At 46.5% G+C, this 22,049-nt stretch overlaps 1 long non-coding RNA gene across 1 annotated transcript; it reads right to left on the minus strand.

Annotated features, from left to right (window-relative positions):
* Positions 1-6,611: 6,611 nt before the first annotated feature.
* On the minus strand, positions 6,612-13,111 carry LOC140843134 (uncharacterized). Its single transcript, XR_012120666.1, has 4 exons — positions 12,729-13,111; positions 12,299-12,589; positions 10,698-10,838; positions 6,612-8,632 (listed from the first exon to the last, which is right to left on the minus strand). It is a non-coding gene; the product is annotated as an uncharacterized lncRNA (long non-coding RNA).
* Between the last annotated feature and the right edge of the window lie 8,938 nt (positions 13,112-22,049).

Here is a 22,049-nt window from a genome sequence, read left to right on the forward strand (position 1 = left end):
CAGCCAAGTTCTAGCGGAGGAATATAATTCCCCACGGTTGCATCTGGCTGAAGCCCCTGAGCCAAGGTTCTGCAGTCACTTCCTGAAAGTGCTGCCACCATCTCTCAGGACAGGGGAGTGGGGGTGGGGCAGTGCTGGCCTGGGAGGGTCTATGAGCAGGAGATGCCTTCACACCACATCCTGGGTTTCACTGGGACCAGCAGAGCTGAGGAAAGCCTTGGCTGCCTATTGTTTTCAAGGTCAGTGTCCACTCGTGTTCAGGAAGGCAGTGGTGTGGTGGTGGAGCACTGGTCTCCAGTTCGAGTTCTGCCATGTGATACAAAACAAATGGCTTCTTCTCTCTGAACCTCACTTTCCTCTTCTGTAAAATGGGAGGTTGGACTAGGGGAGTCCAGAATCCTAGGAGTGGGGCCTGGCACCTGTCTCTTCATCATGTCAATGAGTCTGAGACACAGCCACTGTGAGACCATGGAGCCGGGTGGCCTCAGAGTCCTCTCTTGGTGCTGACTTCTGGTGTCTGGCCTGCCTGCTGCCCACTGAGGCTGTACCGTGCTTGGGCATCAGCTCAGAATGAGAATAAATGGGGGCTTCTCAGGGCCCTTCTGAGTAAGATATGACAGATACCAAACTGTACCAACAGTGTGTCTGATGCCAGAAAGGAAGAATAGCCAAGGATATAGCCAGGAAAGAGTTAAAAGGGACTAGAAATGGGCTTTTATTTGGTGAGCAGGTTGGGAGACCTTATGAGGAGGGCATGGGGTGGAAGGGTGGGAGACAGAGCTTGTGGCCTGTTCTCTGCAGGATCCAGAGCTGGCAGCTTCTGTCCCGCAGCTGTCCACCACTTTGGAGGTGTGTGCAGGTGTGTGTACAAGCACTAGGAGGGGGATACACACCTGCTCTCTCTTATCAGGGGAAGAAGCAGCTGAGCTCTCACTGGAGAATGAAGTCCTGTTGTACCAAACTGGACTAGCATCAACCGACACTTGGAGGGCCTGGAATGTGACCCAAAGACCAACTTCCACTGTCCCCACAAGCCTCAGGCACGCTCACCCTGCCAGAGTCCAGATGTATGAGAGCCATGCCACTGGTTTGGGCAAAATACCCTGAGGAGTTTTTACTGATATTTGGTTGGTTTGAGGTAGTGGTCAGGGTTGGAGTTGAAGAACTGGCCCCGAGGAAGCCGAGTGGCTGAGCTGCCTCTCTGCCCAGGGGTGACTTGTGGGAGGCCCCCCACACCTGGCTGCCTGCCCCCTTCTGCCCCCGTCCCCCTCCTTACAAGGCTCTGTCTGCTTGGCAGGACTGGGACCAGAGCAGAGCTGCCTGGACACACTGAGGCAAAGGGCACTCTGGGCGTCCCGGTGGGTGGATGGGGCCAGACTGGCTGACACTGCCGTTGGGTTGGTGTAGTCTAGGCAGAGCCTGGGCGAGGCTGAGAAAGGAGTGGCCGAAGCCCAGCAGGCAGAAGCTCAGGTCTGTGAGGAGCTGAGGGTGGGAGCCACCCTGGAGCCCTCTCCCAACCTGTCTCCAGCAGTCTGGGGAAGCTGCCTCCTGCTCTTGGCTGGGGTCTGCTGAGGGGCTGGGCTCGGGCGTTGGGTCCTGTCACCTTCTCCTGCCAAGTGCAAGCAGCACCTGCCTCTTCCCTCCACACACCTCTGCCTGTAGGGTTGTGGTGGGTGGGAGTAGGGGGTTCCAGTCCTCTTTCTGGCAATGCAGATCTTCAGAAGGAAAGACTCAGGATTCTAAGAGGACAGACTTCACCCACTGTCATACTGGCCTGGATTCCTCAGCTCCACTGGCTGCAAAAAATAGACACATTTGAGTGTGACAACCAACCAGGTGGCCCAGGACTGAGGGATTTCCTGGGACAAGGGGCTTCCAGTGCTAAAACCAGAGTCTCAGGAAAACTAGGATGATTGGCTACTCTGTTTCAAACTTTCCTTGAAAATATTTTTTGAAGCAGAGACATACCTGGTATGCCAGACCTGGGATTTAAAATTATTTATATTTATAACTATTTATAATTTCTCCTAGGCTTTATAGTTACTTGAGGCAAATTAATTTGATGATTTTTAAATTTTATTTTAGAGTATATGGATAAAATCTATTTGGGACAATTCTAAGTATTCAAAACAATTCTGAGGTTAAGGGGTGACTGAGCCTGTGCATGGGATCCTGGTGTGCAGACATAATGATCCCCAGCATCCCTTCCCCTTTTCTCTGATAAGAGAACACCCTCTTCATTTGGGATCTTATGGAACATTCCTCAAAGGTGGGCACCTGACTAGTCTGGCCAGGCGGCATCCCCAGGCCCTTAGACCCAGTGATTGGTTAAAGAACAATCTGATCTCCTCCCCCTCCTCCTCCTTCTTTTTTCTTTCTAATATTATATGGGTGAAGAGAGGGAGATACATTAGAGAGAGAGAGGGAAAGAGAGAGATTCTTTTCTCTGGATTATGAACTTTAAAGACACAAAGTTTGAGGCATGGCTGGTCATCTTTGTCACCATGTGGAAGGACTTAGGACTCAGCCTAAGAAATGAAGCTGACATAGAAAAAGGTAAGTTGAGAGATGGGGAGAAAGAAAAAGTTCTAGGACATGATCTGGACTTCTAGATCCAGCTATGCCTGAAGCCCACATATCCCTTGGACTTTCCACTGATGAGACGATGAAGGCATTTCCCTCACCTACACCCCTTACACTTATGTGGATTCAGCTTTAGTTACTCTGTCATGTGTGGCTAAAGGAATTCTGACTAATACACCTAGCGACCACTTCAGTGGCAGGTCTCCACTTGGAGCTCTCCAGCAGGGAGCGGGCAGGGGAGGATTACCCAGCGTTGTCCTCGCCTGTGTCCTGAGTTGAGTCCCCTATGCCGTTAGAGCAGGGAAACCATGTCTCCTCCGGAACACATCTAGGGTGAGAGGCTCTCTTCTGTGCTTTCACTTTCAGGAGCCTTTTGGGGGCATATTGGGGCAGGACTCTTCCAAGTTCCTTCTCTCTTCTGCCCCAGTCCCCACCCCCTTATTTTGTGGATCTGCTGGGGTCTCTTGCTGGTCCTTAACTGTGAAAGTCAACACTGTAATACACCCACCTCCCACTCACATATCTTACTGCCTTTGTGATAGCCCCAGCATAGATCAAGTCTCTCCCATGGCTTGAATCATTCCATTTCAACACCCAGTGAACTCGGGTGGAGGAAGAACCGGTCATGTGTCCCTGCCTAGTGCCTGGAGAGGGGAGGCTCACTCCTGCCCCCCAGGTGGGGGTGGAGAGGAGCAGCCATTCTCTCAGAAAGTAAGGCTGACTTGAGGGAAGGGAAAGGCAGGCTGGGGAGATTAAGGCACAGGAAGAAGTAGGTGGCAGAAAGGCCATGAGGAAATAGAAATCATATCCTATGCAATCAGGATAAGGATTCACAAATGAGCTCAACACTTGAACTTCAGGGTAAACCTTTAACCCAAAGACATCCAGCAGGAGAGAATGGGAGAAGCAAAGCGGGGTGGGGCAACTTGGGGACAAAGAGATTGCCTTTCTGTCCAAACAAATACAACAGCCTCCCAGAAAAGCATACCTTTTCCACTTAGCTTTCTATGTGAATTTCTCCTTTTGAAAAATGTATCAAGCAATATTTAGATGTACAAAATGTATAGAGAATAATAAAATGAACACCCATGAATCCACTACCCAGCTTAAAAAATAAAACATAGTAACAGAGCGGAGGGCCTCTTGGGCACCCTCCCTGATCATCTCCCTCTCCCACTTCCCAGGGGTAACCATGAACCTGAGTTCATAGCTGTCACTCCCATGCATTTCTTCATGCTTTTTCTACATATGTATGTATTTCTAAGCTCTATTTGGTATTAGTTTGCATGTTTTAAATTTCATATAAATGATTTCACATAAAGGATATGTATTCTGCAGTAAACTTGGGTTTTTGTTTCCCACTAGATACTGTTTATAGGATTCATCTGTATGGGTAAGTATAGATGTGGCTCATTCACATTCGTAGCTGTAAACTATATTCATCCACTTTTGTGTGGTGGACATTTAAGCTATTTCTAACAATTTTTGCTATTACTATATTTTATCAATTATAAGGCATGCATCTTTTCCCCCATTTTAAAATCTATGAATTAAGGTATACTTACTAAAAATGATATGTAATACTTTAAGTGGTGATGTTTTCCCTTAGTGAATGATATACCTTATATTCAATGAAAAATGGTACAAACAAAACTATTGTGAGATTTCTTCTGAGCGTGTTTCTTTTAGTGTATTTATCCCTGAATCTAAAAATTGCTAGCTTCTAAGGCATATTATCACCAATTTTTACACTTTGTTGGTAAGATATAAATTGGCATAAGCCTTTTGGAGTGCAATTTGGTAATCTTTATTAATATGTAAAACTTCATGACCTTTGACCCAGCAATTTTATTTCTAGGAATTTATTGTACATAAACTCTTGCACACATCCTCAGAGATGTTTAATTGAGCATTATTCCTGTAACTAGTTTTTATTTTTGTTGTGGTTTGTTGATTTGGCTCACAAGGTCTATGTCTTAGAAGTTGCTGATGGCTTGGGGGAGCAGTCACCTCCTCCCCAGTATGGCATTTGGGTCTTGGACATTGTGGGTGGAGGAGGACAGCACTCTTTCTTAGGAATCTAGTTGCATTCATAAATGTATGTAAGAGCAGAGAAGCCTCCTGGGGTAAAAAAGAGGTTGGGACCCTGACCCCTTCCCACTGGGGATTTAACTTATTGACATACATATGATGAACTGAAGAGATTCTCAAGGGAGACACTGAGGTCAGATGGCAAGGAAGGACAATGGGAGGCCCATAGAAGAAACGTGTGCCATAAGGATGAGGGAAGGCTGGACTGGTATCTTGTACTCAGTATCAGGGCTCAGCTTATTGGAACCTAAGGCCCAGAGATAATGATGAAAAATGAAACCTTTTTTTCCATGGGTTTTTTCCATTCACCTTTTTACCATGGGTCTATTTTGGGGGAATGGGTTCCTTTTGTGTGTGGATTGACAAAGCCATATCATTACCAGGTGCCACTTGGTAACCAGGTGACTTTGCTGGGGGACTCTCCTTGTCCTAACAGGGTAGGTGCATTCCTTCCTTGAGGCAATTAGCAGACAAGCTTCTGCAGAGAAGTCTAGAGTTAGCAGACGAGTGATGGAAGCTGCCTCGTGGACAAGGATGACAGCCCTGTGAATTCCCCAGGCTAGCTGCAGGGAAATCTTGGGGAAAACCTGAATTCTCTGCTAACCTGGCAAATGAGGAGAGAGGAATCATTGTAACTTGGATATTAATAACATGTTTTCTAGGCTTCTGAGTAATATTTGTAGCATCAAAAGTCAGAAACAACATAGATAATATATATGATGGTGTGTTGTAGCTATTCTTTCAAATTGTTTTTTTTAATGGCAGTGGAAAATGATCACTATTTACTGTTAGGTGGAAAGGACAAGTTTTACAATATGAGCTCAATTTTACATGTTTAAATATAAACAATATATAAGCAGAACAGATATCTGTGTACATTTGTGCCTAGAAAAAAGACTGAAAGGAAATGGATTAAGGGTTCAAGAAGTTATCTCTGAGGAGATTATTGGGAATGTTTATTTTCTTTATTAAACTTAAAATTTTTTCTAATGTCTATACTGAACATATATTACATGCTCCTTATAGTCAGAAAAACCAATTTTTTAAAAGAGAAAAATTATTATATTAATAGATAAAAATTATTATATGCTAAGTAAATTGTTATATGTTAAATAAATAAATAATTTTAAAATTTTTTGGAAAGGGAAAGAAAAATAGTATGGATTTCATGCCTACTATGAGCCAGGCCGCCATGACAGTTATTTATATGTGTCAACTCTGTATAAAGTACACAGGTATATTCTCTCATGCTCGTTCTCTGAGAGTAGCAGGAGGCCCTGCGTGAGAACACGGTCCGCCTCACGTGCTGGGATGCCCTCTTCTTCTCCCTCCAAGCAGCTTGCCCACTGCTCACCATCTGGATCTTTCTCTTTCTCGCAGCTGTAACATCCACACAGAGCCAAGGCAGGGCAAGTCCATGACTCACTGAAACCTTGGCTGCAGCTGATACCAGAGCCCAGGACAGCAGGGTGTTGAAACTGCTGAACTTGGAAGCTAACTTTGGGGATGACAGGGGCTGTCAAGCACAGACAAGGATGAGACTAATGTTGTGTCACACCTGATGGTGGAAGTGGGGCCTTTGTGGGTGTGTATATTTTACCTGAGTGTTAGAAAGACCTTGGTCACTTGGGAGATGTTTTCACAGCTAGAATTATTCAAGGGGTGCCTGCCTGGGAGGCACGGAAGAGATCTCTCTACTGGGCAAGAGACTGCTCTAGAATGCAGGTGATCTGTTTCAGCTTTGAGATTCTAGTACTCCTATCTGGCCAGGCCCATGATCCAGGGGACAGTTTGCTTGAAGCACCTATGAGAGAGGCCTACTGAAGGTCAGGCCAACCTTTATTGCCTAACATGCAAGTGACCCCAGTGGTGAGAAATTCACTAGGCAGGGAGGAAAGTGCTGGGCAGGGCCAGCCTGGCCTCATGAGGGAGATAGTTGGGGACAGTGGGCCTTTGGGCCCCAACAAGTCAGGTCAGTGGATGGGCATCTACTCTACCTTTCTCAGACCTCAAAACTCACCTGGCAGGGCAACTTTGAAAGAAACATGCAACCTTTGTCCTGCATGATTCTCACCACCCACGACATATCCTCACAAATGGCAAGTACTGAGGTAGCACCTGTGGCATAGATGTGATGGGTACCAAAAACCATCAAACAAACCAGCTCCGAACCAAAGAGGCCGCCGACAGAATGCTTATAACACCAGAATTCCACAGACTAGTTGGAGACAACACCCACACAGACAAATGCAGAGGAAAGAGAAGGGCTTTGGAGTCAGAGGCTTGAATTCCTATCCCAGCTGTGAAGCTTACTAGCCAGGTAACATTAGGCAATTACTCTACCTCTCTGATACTTATTTTCCTAATCTGCAAAATAGATGTAAGTGCATCTGTTTTGCATGGTTGTTGTAAAGACTAGAGATTATTCACATATATACATGTTTTTAGTATTTTGGCTATGGGACAAATAAACTGGGAAGAGCTACCTATAATTATGTAAATTTAAAAGGCAAAGTACCTAACGGTGGTTATGGGCTGGAGAAGTCTGGGAAAGCTTTGTTCAATGATGGCCATGATCTTGGAGCACCTACTAAGTGCTAGGCATTATGCTGTAGGCTCTCGGTGTCAAAATAGATGTGGTACCTGCTTTTGTGGTGCTTCCAGAGAAGTAGGGTTGATAGGCAATTAACAAATAAATAAAAAGCAATTTATAATCATTAACTGTGATGAGTATTTTCAAGGCAAAGAACAGGGTGCTATAAGAGACCTTAACAGAGGGTACCTGATTTTGATTGGGGGAGGAGTCAAAGATGACCTCTCGGAGGAAGCAGACTTTAAGCTAGACCTAAAGGAAGGTTTGCATTATCCCCACATGGGCCGTAGGCACAGCATGTGCGAGGTGTGAAGAGGTGGTACACGCTTGTGTGTTTAGGAACTGAACATGTGTGTCTGGGGCACCATGAGTTAAGGAGTGATAGGATGAGAAATGTCTGGGAAGCTGGGCAGTTGGCTGGATCACATGAGGCCTTGAAAGATTTGGTAAGCGTTTGGTATTTTATCTCAAGGGATTGGATGTCATTGATGGTTATTAAGCAGAGAAGTGATGTGAGTCAGATCCCTGGCTGCTGCATGGGGAATGGATGGGGCGAGACTGGAGATGTAGCAGTTCAGATGGGAATGAATGGTGATTTAGGCCAGGGTGAGGGGCAGAGACGGGGAGTAGCAATGGGATTCAAGAGGCATTTCAGGGTAGAGTGTGACAATGGGTTAGATATGGGGGATGGGGCTGAAGATTTCCATTGGCTTCAGGAACCTGGTGGGAGAAGGTGTAATCCACAGGGTGGACCTGAAGGGAAATCCATCAAGTACCCAGAGGAGGGCAGGTGGGGAGAGCCTGGGGAACTGAGCCTTCAACTGAACCTAAAATGGGTGCCAGATTAGGAAAGGCAGCAGGACAGAGAGCATTCCAGGAGAGGGAGCAGCAGAATCTGGGGGGGTGGGGAGTGGGAATGAGCTTGCCTCATGCCACATGGGCAGCTCAGGGTAGGGTGAGACCTGCCAGGAGGGCCACAGGGTGTGCAACAGGAGCAGGGAAGGAGCCGGGTGGGGTCTGACTGGACCAAGCCTGTGGGGCCGGGCAGAAGTCTCAGCCTTGATGTCAGAGATGATGTGAAGCTGTATAGGCTCTTAGCCCAGAAGACTGCCAGCCAGCCGGGCAGGCAGCTCCCATCACTCAACATTCCAGGTCTGTGCCAGGGGCTGTGGACACAAATAAGCAGCCACAGAGCTTGTGCTGCCTGAAAATATTTATGGACAACCTATTCTGACGAGAGTTTGGGACGTTTATAGAGAAAGTCTCTGAGCTCCCAGGACACCAGCTTCTCCTTGGCTTCTTTTCAGCCTCCTTGGCCGCTCCTTCTTAGTCTTCTCTGATGGCTCTTCTGCCTCCACTGGCTACCTAGAAGGTGGAGACAGGACGGCACAGACTCCTGCCTCTTCCCTTCTGTTTCTTCACCCCACCCTTTGGAGATCTCATCCAGCTCCGTGGCTTTAAAAACCATCTGTATTCCGCTTTATTTTTCAAACCGATTATCTCCTGAGTCCCGACTTGTATTTTCAACTCCCCACCTGACATCTCCAGTTGGATATATAATAGACTTCTCAAATTTAAGATGTCCAAGACAGAAACCTCTGTCCCCTTCCCTCTCAATCCATTTCTACCTTGGTGTTCTCAGTGGGGTAAGGAGTGCCTCCCAGTTATTAAGGCAAAACCTAGGGGGCATCTTTGATTTCTCATTCCATATCCAATCTACCAGCAAGTCCTGTAAATTCAGCTTACAGAAAAATCCAAGATCTGTCTACTTCTACCAGCCACCACTACCACCCTGATCAAGCCACTGCTGTTTCCTCCTGGGCTCAGCAGAGGTCTCCTCACTTGGCTGCCTGTTTTCCCGCTTGTCCCGCAGGCAGTCCATTTTCCGCAGACCAAAAGTGGTCTGTGTAAAACACAAAGTGGATAAAGTCTGTGGCAGATTAAAACCCTCCAGTGGCTCCCCACTGCTTCAGAACAACACCAAAGCTGCTTGCGGCGGCATCTGGGCCATATGAGGCTCTTACCTACTCTTCTACCACTGAGTTCTTCCTCTCTGCCCCTGCTGCACTCTGCTCCCCAGACACATTAGTTTTCTCTTTGTTTCTAGAACAGACCAACCCTGTGCCCACCTCACAGTCCTTGCACTTTGAATTTGTTCTCTCTGGAACATTTTTCCATGAGTCTTATGATCTTGGTTCAAATGCACCATCCTGTCTGATGTCTCCACCCTGCTGCCAGTCACTATCACATATTTTGCCCTGACATCTTTGACATAGAAATACTCCTGTATTTACTTATTGTCTATCTCCCCCATTAGGATGTAAATTTCAAGAGAGCTGGAACTTGCCTGACCTGCTCAGTGGTCTATCTCCCACTCCTAGAACAACACTAGGTGCCCAGTGAGAGCTCAATAAATATTTGTTCAATGAATGAATAAATGCTTCCTGTGTGGTTCCTGGTCTTCTTGAGATGCAACAAGCCACAGGAAGTTACCCAAGAATACAGGGCAGGATATGGTAACTCTGAGAACTGATACACAGCTAATCTGATAAACTGATTCTTGCTGAATGACAATATACTACCCAGTAATGCCTCTAATGGGGCCTACAAGGCAAAGGTGTAACCCACAGGTGGTCCTGGGGGGAAAGCTTTCAAAGACCAAAATGAAAGGCAAATGAGGAGCTATATGAAGGCTGGTGGGTCCTTGTGCTTTCCTCAAAATTTTACACTTGAGTAGTTGAGGCCTCCTGTCAGCAGATGCACACACAGCCTCCCTGGCTAAGCACCCCACCTCACCCACTAAACCTCCCTAACATCGCCCCCGTCCTGCAGAGCTGACTGTGATTCTTGTTCAGATATTTCATTAAAGGAATGACCAATTGACCAGCTTCTGTGAAATTCCATGGAAATTTCCAAAAATAAAGCATCTATAAAAACTCTGACATTTCACCATAACTCTTAATAAACTATAATACCGGCACACCATGGACTATTATTCAGCCATTAAAGTGACAATTATGAAGCTCAAGTTCAACTTAGAAAACATTCATGACTATAATTCTAGGTTCAGACAAAAAGCCTGGTATAGGACTGGTAAAAATATTATAAGTGTAACTATCTCAACATTATCTGAGGAGAAAAGAGACTGAAAGGGAATAGTTATAATATGGAGTTAATGGGATTATTGGGGGATTTTTCCTTTTCTCAAACATTTTTTGTAATTGTGTTTACATATTAAGAAATGAAAATGTTAAGATTAAATACAATGTCTTTGTGTGGTTGCCTCTGTTCCAGCTCTGTGGCCTTTCTGCTTGTCACTCAAGCAGCGGAACAAGACAAGGTGCTGTCTTGTTACCCAACCTCATTCCTGAACCATGTCAGGCATGGGGCTGATGGGGGCCGAAGGGAAAAAATAATCATAAAATCATACCAACAGCAACAGCAACTTTGCTCTAACTTCCTATGTTCCAGGCGCTCTGCTGAGCACGTTATTCAGTCTTCACATCATTTTCTCCCCGTGAGTGAAAAAGCAAGAGTGAAGAGGGTCAGGAACTGGCTTGAGGTCACAGGGCTGGCAAATGGCAGAGAAAGGTGTCGAGCCCTGGTCTGTGTCCACAGTGCATGCTCTGAACCATGCTAGTTAAGACAACGCTTGTACAAATACTGAACCACTGCATTTCACTTCGTCACGATTAGACTGGCTACCTCTAAGTGTGAGTCAGGAGGCCTCTGATGCCAGGCAGGCAGGGGCAGGCCCCCAGCCTCCCTAGCAGGACGAGAGCTGGTGCGCCCACCCTGCAGCATAAGAGGAGCAGGCCTGGCCCACTAGAGCACGGCGACTTCTGGAAAGGAGACCGAGTCTGGAGCAGGAAGGGGGCTGGACTGCAGGCAGGGTGGGCAAATGTGGGGCAGACTTCTCAAGGGGTGCACCGGGGCAGACTCCCAGTTACTGTTTCCTTGTGACTCTGAGGGGACTCAGGAGCAGGGGCCCTGGCACTTCCCTGTGGGGTTGGCCTAGTCAAGGGATTGAGCATTATCTTTGGGGGGACTCGGCAGGCCCCAGCCGCCGTCAGTTACCTTGTATGGCAGACACTGGGTTGACAGCTGCAGCTAGGAGATGGGACCTTCAGGGCCCAGGCAAGGTGGCAGCATGATTAGGCCCAGGATAGACTCACCATGCCACAGCCAGACACAGGGTGAGGCAGGGACAGAAGGGCCCATAGGAGGCTAGGGACCATGGCCAGTGTGGCCTGGGAGCAAGGCCCAGGCCCACAGAAGGAGGTGTCTCACCCCCTGCAGGGCTCAGCCTGGCCCCGCTGGTGGCCCACAGCAGAGGGGTGCGGGAACACTGCCCCAGAGGAAATGCTGGGCGAGGCAGGCTGGACCCATAATTACCTAAAGACACTTCAATTCTTGTTGCCACTAAAGTTACCAGATGGGACTTGGTTACCCAGAGTTTTCTCTTCACTAATCAATGGGTGGGGTCCATGCAAAGACCAAGCAGTACTTTGTCTCCAACTCCCTCCAAGTTGCACGCGATTGCATTTGCCACCCTGCCCACCACTGTGCTAGGCTGCAAGGCTTGAGCTTCCATGACTCTCCAGAGCCTGCTAGGGCGGCACAGGCAGGGCCCCACTCAGGGCCCCACGTGGCCCCACCCACCCTCCTCAGCATCACATTGGTAGAAATTTCTTCCCTCTCCTAGACTAGCTGTGTGACCTTCACCCCTCTAAGCCACAGTTTCTTCATCAGATGGAGATACTAATCCCTCCCTAGCAGAGTGTTGGGCACAGAGAACTCACTGAATGGCAGGTCATCACTGTTTTAGTTTAAGCTAGGAGGCAGATAAGGACAGGTGGGTGACGAGGGTGTCAGGGGAGGGACCCCTCTGGGAAAGGAAGGAATGATCAAAAACACAACCACTTAATGCTTAACCCTGCAACTGCCACACAGGGGATATTATTCAGGGTCAGGGATGTGAGGGCAAAATTTAAGGGGCCAGGAGCCCTCCCCCCAGGAACACAGACATACCTGAGAGCCCCCCAGGGCTGTGGGAAGTGGAGGCAGGAGGTCGGGAATTCCTAGGGCCTGTGCCCACTCCGAGTCACTGGCACTTCTTTCTGACCTGCCGTCTTCTTTGGCCCCTTGTAGGCTCTGTGGGACAAACACATCGGTTCCCAGGCCAGGACGGTCTGCTGAGGCCTGAAGAGTCATCTGGGCCCCCCCGTGTGCCTCCACAGGGGTCAGGGCGGGCTGTGGGGACCTGCGGCTAGTCCTTAGCAGTGAGACATCCAGAAGTCCTCGGAAAATTTCAAGGCTGTTCTGCAAAAATGTGAGAGCAACCCCATTGGATTCCCCTGAAGATAAATATGCCTGATGAATTATTAAGGAGGTGAAGGAAGTCAGGGCTTAGTTAAAGGACTCTGGCATCGCAGTGAATATTTTAAAAACCTGGGCTTACTCTGGACAGAAAACGTTCTTGTGCTGTGTGTAAAGTAGCAGCGATCTAGAATTATGCTCAGCTCCTGCTGAGCAGCTTTTGGCTGAGGAAGGCCCGCATTGCATTTCCAACCTGAGATCCAGGTTCAGAGATAGCTCCTCACTGCTAGGAAGCTATTTTTAAATGAGTGAAATTCAGTATGTCAGTGGGGGGGACGGGAGGAGCGAGGGCTGCATGAAGGGCTGAGGCCTCCAGGCCCCTCATGGAAGCTCGCCTTCCTGGGAGGGCGGGGGAGCTGATCCCCAGCTCTTGGCTGGCACCCCCAGAGCTCTCTTTTGAGCCCTGGAAATAAATACCTGGCTGGTGTTTGGGGCTGTTAGAGGGGGCCACAGGCCGGAGGAGAATTTAATATGCAGTCTGCCTCTCATTTCAGCCCTTTTTTTGGCTTAACAGATGCTGTCTATGTCTGGCAACTTTAAGAGAATGCATCATAATTCCATGGTAAAAACAGAAATGCAAAAATAAAAATAAAAAACAAATCCTCTTTGTATTCTGCCTACAAGTGTTTTCAAGTGTATTCAAAACGTTCATCTTTCCATTTCCCCATGTGTTGGCTTTGAGTGATCCAGCATCCTCTTTAGCTGGGGACACTCCGTCATCGCATTTCAGGACTCCCTTTCCTGAAGCTGTGGTTTCCTAGTGGGGACTGTCTCTGGCCTAAACAGCCCTCTCGGAAGCCAAGTAGCAGCCAGACCCACAGTCCAACTGACCAGAGGCATGTGTTTAGGTGTGTAAAATGTCATTTTTCTGTTTGTGCTGAAAAGGGAAATTTACCACTCCCCACCTCTTCCACCAATATGCCACTTGGCGTAAGGATTATTTTGAGCTGAAGGTTAATTAAGAAGCAGCAGATACAAGAGGAGCTCTCTGCTTTCCTGTATTTGCCTAAAAGCAGGACATACATTTATAAAGGTGCCCGTTTTCTGCTCTCCACCAGGAAGGACACAAGTCAGTCCGCAGAGACAACTCCAGACCCTTGTCAGCAGAGAGAGGGCACCAGAGGAATTCTCATAACAAGTTTGCTAACCAGTACCTATCTTCCAATAGTTTCCTCATATGTTTGCCTTCCCACAATTTGCCACCCTAGAGACTCAAGGTCCTTTTCCTTTGCCTGTTACTTCTCTAAAAATGTATTGTTCCTTTGCTAAGGTGCCATGTAAGCCTACATTCTAACCACCTGGTGAATGACTCATCACTGAATGCTCCCATGTGTTACAGGAACGATGTGCATGTTAATAAACTTCTGTTTGTTTTTCTTTTGTCAGTCTGGTTTTTGTCAGTCTAATTTACAGGAAGCCAGGCAGCGAACATAAGGGAGAAAAGATTTTTTGTCCCCTACAGTGCTATTTGGAAAAAAATAGCTTGAATGACTGTAATAATAATGATAAAAGGAGGTGATTTAAAGCAGACACATGGTCCCATTACAAATAGAAAGCAGCTCAGAAGTGACCTGCATGTGGTCAGATCAGCATAGCATTTAGCAGTTTACAAAGCAGATTCATTGATGTTTTCCATTTCTTTAGGGCCTCATTTCTGGAAATTATTAGAAGCTAGTGCCAGCAAATGACTGGGGAAAAGGCAACTAACTATTCATGGAGTAAGTGAGCAGACGCCAGATATGACAAATAATATCTTACTTTTTATTTTGCCTCGAGAGAGAGGAAGCTTGAGACTGAAGAAAACAAAGTCTGTGGACGGACATATCTACAAGGGCGTTGGAAGCGCGCTTCCTTGAGATCAGAGGTGTTTGTATGACCCAAAGGAACTCTGATCCCAGGTGAACTTCCAGAATGCGAGGTGGGGGGCCTGGATTACTTTAGGTAGTAGCCAGGGATGGTTGAAGATCAGCGAGTTAAATACCTAACTGTATCTCACATTCTCATTTCTCTAAATTATACCATGATTAAAAATTTAAAAATAAGTACAGATATTAAAATGGGGTAGTTTAAAACTTCGCTTGGTAAATATTTTTCAGGCTTAGTCAAGGCAAAAGGAGGTCCAGGCAGCGCCATTCAGAGCCCGCTGCCTTGCCCAGAGCACATTGGCGGGTGCCTGGAAGGGGTGCTACAGCTCCTCCTGCCTCTGCCACCCCTACCGGGCTGGTGAGACCAGAAGGGCGCTGATTCCAGGCGGCTGACCTGGTGCTAGTTGGCAGTGGCGGAGCTGAGGGTCCAGCGTGCAGAGTAGAGGCTGTGGCTTGTCGGAGAGTCAGCAGAGAGGGCAGCCATGTCAGGGAACTGGGTGTGGGGCTGGGGATGGGACTCGGGCTTCCTGTCTGCCCCAGCAGACCCTCTCCTTGCTTGGGGCATTTCCTGACTCCAGGGTTGCTCCTTGGCAGGAAATGTGGTCACAGGTGCGGTTCCCTCCTTTCCACGCTCCATGCCTGGAATGCTTGAGCCCCATCCACCCCTGCTTCTCACCTCAGAACTCTGCTCCAACTCTGAGGACAGGCCTAAAACAGCTATCCTTACAGAAGGAAGAGGAAGCCGATTTGGCCACGCCTCCCTTTTCTCAGCCACCTGATCTGTGTCTCCAGGGCTGCCCAGCCCTCAGGAGCTAATTTGCAAATTTGCTCAGGGGTCTGAGGGTTAGGGAGGGCTTGGCAGATCAGTCTGCTTCTCAGAGTGCCATTTTGATTAGAACATTTTTATTAGAAACAATTGTGGAGATTAAAGGGAAATGAAGGTGTAGGTGGGCCCTACCTTTTTAACTTCTCCAGAAACAAGTCAGAAGGTGGTGACTGTAGTTAATTATGCTGATATTTGCTAAGAAAGTAGATCTTTTTTTTTTTTTTGAGAGGGCATCGCTCATATTTATTGATCATATGGTTGTTAACAACAATAAAATTCTGTATAGGGGACTCAATGCACAATCATTAATCAACCCCACGCCTAATTCTCAGCAGTCTCCAATCTTCTGAAGCATAATGAACAAGTTCTTACATGGTGAACAAGTTCTTACATAGTGAATAAGTTCTTACATGGTGAACAGTGCAAGGGCAGTCATCACAGAAACTTTCGGTTTTGATCACGCATAAGAGAGTAGATCTTAAATATCTCAACACACACACACACACACACACACACACACAAAATGGTAACTGTGTGGGGTGATGAATGTGTTAACTTGATTGTGGCAATCATTTCATAATGCATATCAATCACATCATATGCCTTTAAAAACTCACATTGTACAACCTTAATATATATAAATTTTGTCCATCATACCTTAATAAAGCTGAGGAAACAAAGGAAATGAGTCTGAAGGTGACTGGGCAATGTCCCCAGGGTCATAGGAGCTGGAACTGCCAGCCTGTAGGGTAGCTTATAGCCAAGCTGCTGTAGCCCCTCCCTACAGGCCCTCAGGGGTTAGGGGCTGGTGGGCAGAGGGCGAGGAGCCTCACATCTCTTCCAGATCTGTGTCTGGGAGTATCTGGGTATATTTTTCCTTAAGAGATGTTTGTAAGGGATGTCTCCGGGCTTCGTTTTAGTTTAGTCACCTGCAAAATCCTCCTACATATTGCAAATAATAGATAAGCAAATAAACTTCAACCTCAGCCAAAGCAAATGTTCTTGCTTTGAGCAGGTTGTTAGGCAGAAAACAGAAATGAGCGGGATGAAAAGGAGAAAGGGCCCCCCAAAGATGACTCAGGGAGTTGATCAAATAGAGCCTCAAAGCCAGAAATGACTCAAATAGTTAATCAGATGAAGCCACAGGGTCCAAGAGTGACTCAGGAAATGTCCAGGGTCCCCCCAGATAAGAAACATGAGAGGCACAGGCATAGCACAGCCCCTGTCCTCATTTCACCGATCAGAACAGGCCTAGATAGCTGACCACTGTCAATCAAGGACCTCTCTGCCCTGCCAAAACCACATAAAAGAAGCCTCAGAAAGAGCAGCCAGGCCTGCCTGTCTTATCTTAGGCCGGCCCAATCTGTTACTCTATGCAGGTGTATTAAAACTTACTTTGCTTTCTTGACTTTGGTCTCTCATCTCACTATATCTGACTTGCCTGTGACACCGAGCCGAGTCTTTTCCTTCCTAACAAGGTCAGTGCCCAGAAAGTCCTGAGGGCACCAGGCTACCAGTCCTACAAGTGGCCCCACTACCGGCTGGCTGGGCGCTGTCAGGGCTGAGTCCACAGGATCCCCGGGATGCTGGTCTGGGATGGGCTAAATTAGCATTGTTCCTGATGGCAAGTGTGCTTGGAACTTAAATACATACACAATCAGATACGTATACGGGCTCCCCACCCCGTCATCACAGTGCTCATCTGGCTGCACTCCTTTCCACAAAGGCCTTCTGTGTGGCCTTCCTCCGCTCCCAGAAAGGGGACTGGAGAAAAGTGCCGCACCCATGAGAGGGGCTTGGTAAATGCTGACAAAAAAGGGAGGGTGGAAAGGAGGCAGGGAGGGAGGCAAAGAAAGGTAAGGCAGAGGTTCATCTGCAGAAGGTACATCATTTAATGGTGAGACGTGACAGAGAACAAACTGAGATGGTAGGACGGAAGGACAGGACCTTTAGCCCTGGTTGTGTGACCTTGACATGTGGACCCTTTCTAATGCTGAGGAACTTTTGACTTCTTTTCATTAAATAGAAACATTTTAATGAGAAGTATACTAATACTGGTGAATTTTTATCTAGAAATTATTTTTATGAAAAAAGCCTAAAATTGATAATAAAAGTGGGAAGTGGGAATTCAAAGTATGTGAAGGGAGGCTGTATATTCCTGTTTCATTCTAATTGTTTATCATGGAAATGTATTTTTAAAATTTACATAGTTTAAGAGAAAAAGGGGAAAAGTATTTTTCCAGAGCAAGTTCAATTAAGCTAATTTAATTTCTTGATCAATTTTCAATAGAATAAGTTACTATTTTTCCACTTATTTTCATTGAGATCAAGTCTTTTTCATGGACTATAAAATTTTATCTATTATAATGTAGGGGAGGACAAATTTTTCCTCTACCCATCTTAGATTCTTGGTTGGAGCTCTGTAACAAAAGACAGGTTAACAAGAAAACACAAACTTTATTAGGTGATAAGGATGTGTCTTTCCTGCTGGGATTTTGGGGGGCATCCTCCATCACTCAGGTAGAAAAAGGTCAGTGTACCCTTCTTGCACCTGCTGTTTTTTTAGGTGCCTTTAACTCAAATAATTGACATATCAGAGTAGCACATTTTGGGGTGGCAAATCTGGTTACCTTAAATAGCATCACTTTTGTGAGTTTTCTTTTGTAGTCACTATTTATTAACGGGTCTGATTTTTGCCAGGTTTTCTTTTTTTTTAATCCCCAAGATGTGGTTCTTTAAAGTTTATCATGTGAAATTTTAGCTGTTGTTGGTTGTCGTACCAATGGGTTTCAACCTCAGACAAGTTCACTATGGATTCAGTGAGACTGAAGAAATGACAGTGGAATATTCTTGGGGCAAAAGTGTTTATACTCAACTTTATTCCCAGGGTGGCAGGTCAATCACTAGAATCCTGTCCACACAGAACGAGTCGGCGTGCGGCAAGCCAGTCTCTGCTTCCAGACCTCTCTGCCCCCGCAGCCGTCTCAGTCTCTGTCCTCAGTGCTGCCACCACTCCAGCCTCTGCTCTCCTGCAGCCGCGCAGCAGCCCAGAGCACTGGGCAGAGCTCTTTATATCAGTAACAACGTGTTGCCCACATGTTTGTAGTGAGCAAGCCGACCAGGACCAGGTGAGAATCCTGCCCACAGGACCCTTCACTTTCTCCCACATTGGTTTTATTTTGCTTTGATTAGTCCTAAAAGTAATGCTCATTGGAAATGAGATAAATAACTGGTAGTTTTTGTTTATTATTGCAAAAAGCATTGGTAAAGAAAAGGCATTTTCCATGGCATGGTTAAAATGGCAGGATGTGTTGTTAGATTAGAATAATCGTTTAGGATGTGGGAAGTCCTATACATGAAAGAAAAAAGGCATCCTCAGGTTCCAGGGGCAGGTTCTTTAAGGAAAGAAGTTTTCCCACAAGAAAGCCCTCTTACTGAAAAATAAAGGGAGAAAACAATGTAGAGAAAGGGATTGTCAAACCAACCAGTGATATCAAGCTGTTTCATGATAATTGTTTAAATTAAATGAAAAGTTCTGGAATTGGCTCATGGCACATTAAATCAATTAATTGTATAAGGGCAACATTGTGTCTCCAGGTTTTGGAAGTTGAGGACTTACTTAATAAGTATTCCATCCACCTGTAAAATTTTAGGGAATCAGAAAAGATTCACAACTATAAACATAATACACAATAATGTATGTTGTTTAAATGAGCAATGGCTATGGTCTCATATTGCTATGAGGATCTGTATCAAGCAGGAAATGAGGATTTGACAGAGTAGCTGGGGACAGTTATTGGGAAAAACAACATTGTCTCATAGTTACCCCAGAACGAGCTGGTCACGCTGGGAAAGGGCTTAGAGTAGGGCCAGGCCCGGGCTCCGTAGCTGTGGCTGTTGTCAGCTGTGGGCAGGTTCTCCTGAAGGCACTTTGGTTTCAGGCAACAAAAGGCCTCTTCATTTTGCTCAAAAAAGGGAAATGGGGCTTTATCAAAAGGAGCTGATTTACCTTCTGCCATGGATAGAGGGAGGTAACAATCAAGTAGAATATCTCCTTACAGGTCCATGGAAAATGTGAAGTATCCGGTGACCTTAGGAAAGACACAGAAGGCTTGGTGCTTCTCCAGCAGTCTTTGTTTCCACACTGGACGGAGCTGGGTGTGCTTGGTGGGCAGGGAAGAGGTTCCCACAGCTCTAGAACCTACTGTTGGCGAGCTACCCAACCTTTCAGGGCCTTGGTTTCTGCGTTTGTAAATCAGGGATATTGGTGATGATGTTGACACAGATCTCGCTGAGGTGAGAATTAACACCTGGCAAATCGAAGGCTGTAACCAAGGTTAGTCCCTTTTCTGCCCAATCCCATTACAGAAAGTGTGATTTCAATAACCCAGCTTAATACCAGACTGACTCATATGAATTTTACAAATCTGTTGAAACTTCTAATGATCCCAATAAAACAATGATTTTTTTTTAACACTGACAAAAAAGATTTATTTTTTCTCATCCATGAAGGGGAGAGTGGCCATTTTCCTAACTTTAAGCATGGTGCACTTAGCATCACCCACCTCCATGAACACTTAGGAGTTAATCACAGAGCAGGAAATGGGACAGGGCGTGGCCTGAGTTAAAATTCCCCTCATTCCAGGGGCCAGAATGTAGAAATGTGGGAAGAAAGGTAGGCTAGGCCTGTGTGTGCTGAAGGTGCAGGGTAGAAACCATTTAAAACCCTGCCACATGGGCACACCAGCTCTTGGGGAAAGGGGATGTGGGCTCTGCGAACATCACGAACCGAGGAACCCAGGGTGGGGTCTGAACCAGGAAAGTGGCAGACGAGCCAAGCCACTTGCCCCTTGTGAGTGGAGCCTGTGGGTGGCAAGCCCTCTCAGCTTCATTCATGGAAGGGGTGAAGGAGTGAAGCCAGACGCAGAAGTTTGTGGGGTGCAAGTCAGCCTGCTCAAATTGTCCAGCAATGGGCAAGGGGACAACCCCAGAGTAGCTGGAGCATCTGTATTTCATCAATGCTGCGGGGCAGGAGCAGGTGCCAGGGTTGCCAGCGCTTCAACAGTGACCCCGTGTGGCCCTGAGAGCAAAAAGAGCTGAAAAGTCAGCTGCAAACCTTGGCTGAAGGCAGGTTGTCCAGTTTTCCTTCCTCAGGATTTTAATGGCCAGGACTCACCCTTTGGACTAGCAGGCATCCCTGGGAGCCTTGGGGGTTTCACAGATGCAGAAATCCAGGAAGGAAAGGTGTATTTCTAAGCTTGATGAGTTGAAGGCTCAAAGTCAATTAGATTGAAAATTAAAAAGAATATAATCTCATTTGAACCCCCAGCAGGAGTGATTACACATTGTTACCTTGGTGGCTAATCATTACACCTGGTATAGACAAAGATCATGTAAATGAACACTAGCGTCAAGTTGTGAAACTTCCTGACACCCAGAAGGGTGCTCATCCGTTTCCTGGATGAGATGGACTCATGACGCAGCCGCGCTCTCCAGAAGTGAATGCTCCTCCTCTTCCTGTTGTCTGCTTCAGTAAGCGACCCTGTCGTCCACCCAGTTGCTCAATGGATTAGTCAGGACTCTTTCAGCTTTAGGTATCAGGAGCAGGCTAAGTGTATAGCAATTTATTGCCTCATCTAGCTGGGTAAGATGCTGGCTTGGCTCACAAAGTTGATGAATGAAGATCCTGGGAAGCTGAGGAAGGATTGAACCTGGGTTTGGAAGCAGCAGGACTGTCTGTGTCCTGCTTCCATCCCCCCTTCCTCTGCTTCTGTTTGCCCGTGACCTATTCTGTCTGAATGTAGACAGTCTCCTTCCACCCACAGGGGATATAGTGTTGGCAGCCCAAACTCAGCAAGTCCCATATCAAGGGAGATGTTTTATACCATGCACCTTTATCCCAGGGTGGGGTTCTGATCAGCTTGCTTGAGTTCAGTGTCTGCCACCGAGACAGTCTCCAGTGCCAGAGATGACATGCTGGGATAGGCCATACCCTCTTGCTGGAGGCCACTGGGCAGGGGTTGTTGACAGAGGGCAGTGGGAATTCTTATCTGGTGGGCACAAATTAAAGACTAGCATGGTGCACTTGTGGAGATGCTGGTATCCCAACACTTTAAAATCAACTCTGAATCGAAGCTTAATGAACATACAGAAAAGTGCATGAATCATATGCACGCAGTTTGATGAATTTTCACTGCTGGACACATCCCCAGGACCAACTCCCTGAGCAAGAGACAGGACATTACCAGTATCCTAGAAACTCTTCTTACGATCCCTTCCAATCCCTGTGCTCCCTGACCCCCAAAATAAACACTATCCTGATGTCTAATGCCATAATTCATTTTATCAGTTTTGGAAATTTATATAGTCATCAGAATTGTTCTTTTATGCCTTCTTACACTGAATGTTTATAAAATCCATCCATATTGTTGTGTGTCAATAAAAGTGGTTGTATTCATAGCTGCACAGTATTCAATGGCATGACTATACCAAGATGTATTTATCCATTTCACTGTTGATGGCCATCCTAGCCATAAAGAGAGAAGTTCCAGGTGCTGTTGGATTGTGATAGTCATTCAGTGAGAGGGTTACCTAAGCCTGCATGTCTTTGAATTTTGCTCTGAATTATGTCCTTCCTTGAATAAATATGTAAATGCTGGTTACTAATATTTAAGACTCATACCTGAGCTTTAAAGCATATTGTGTGGAAAGG

This window comes from Manis javanica, chromosome 8 (genome assembly GCF_040802235.1).
Source record: "Manis javanica isolate MJ-LG chromosome 8, MJ_LKY, whole genome shotgun sequence".
NCBI lineage: Eukaryota > Metazoa > Chordata > Mammalia > Pholidota > Manidae > Manis > Manis javanica.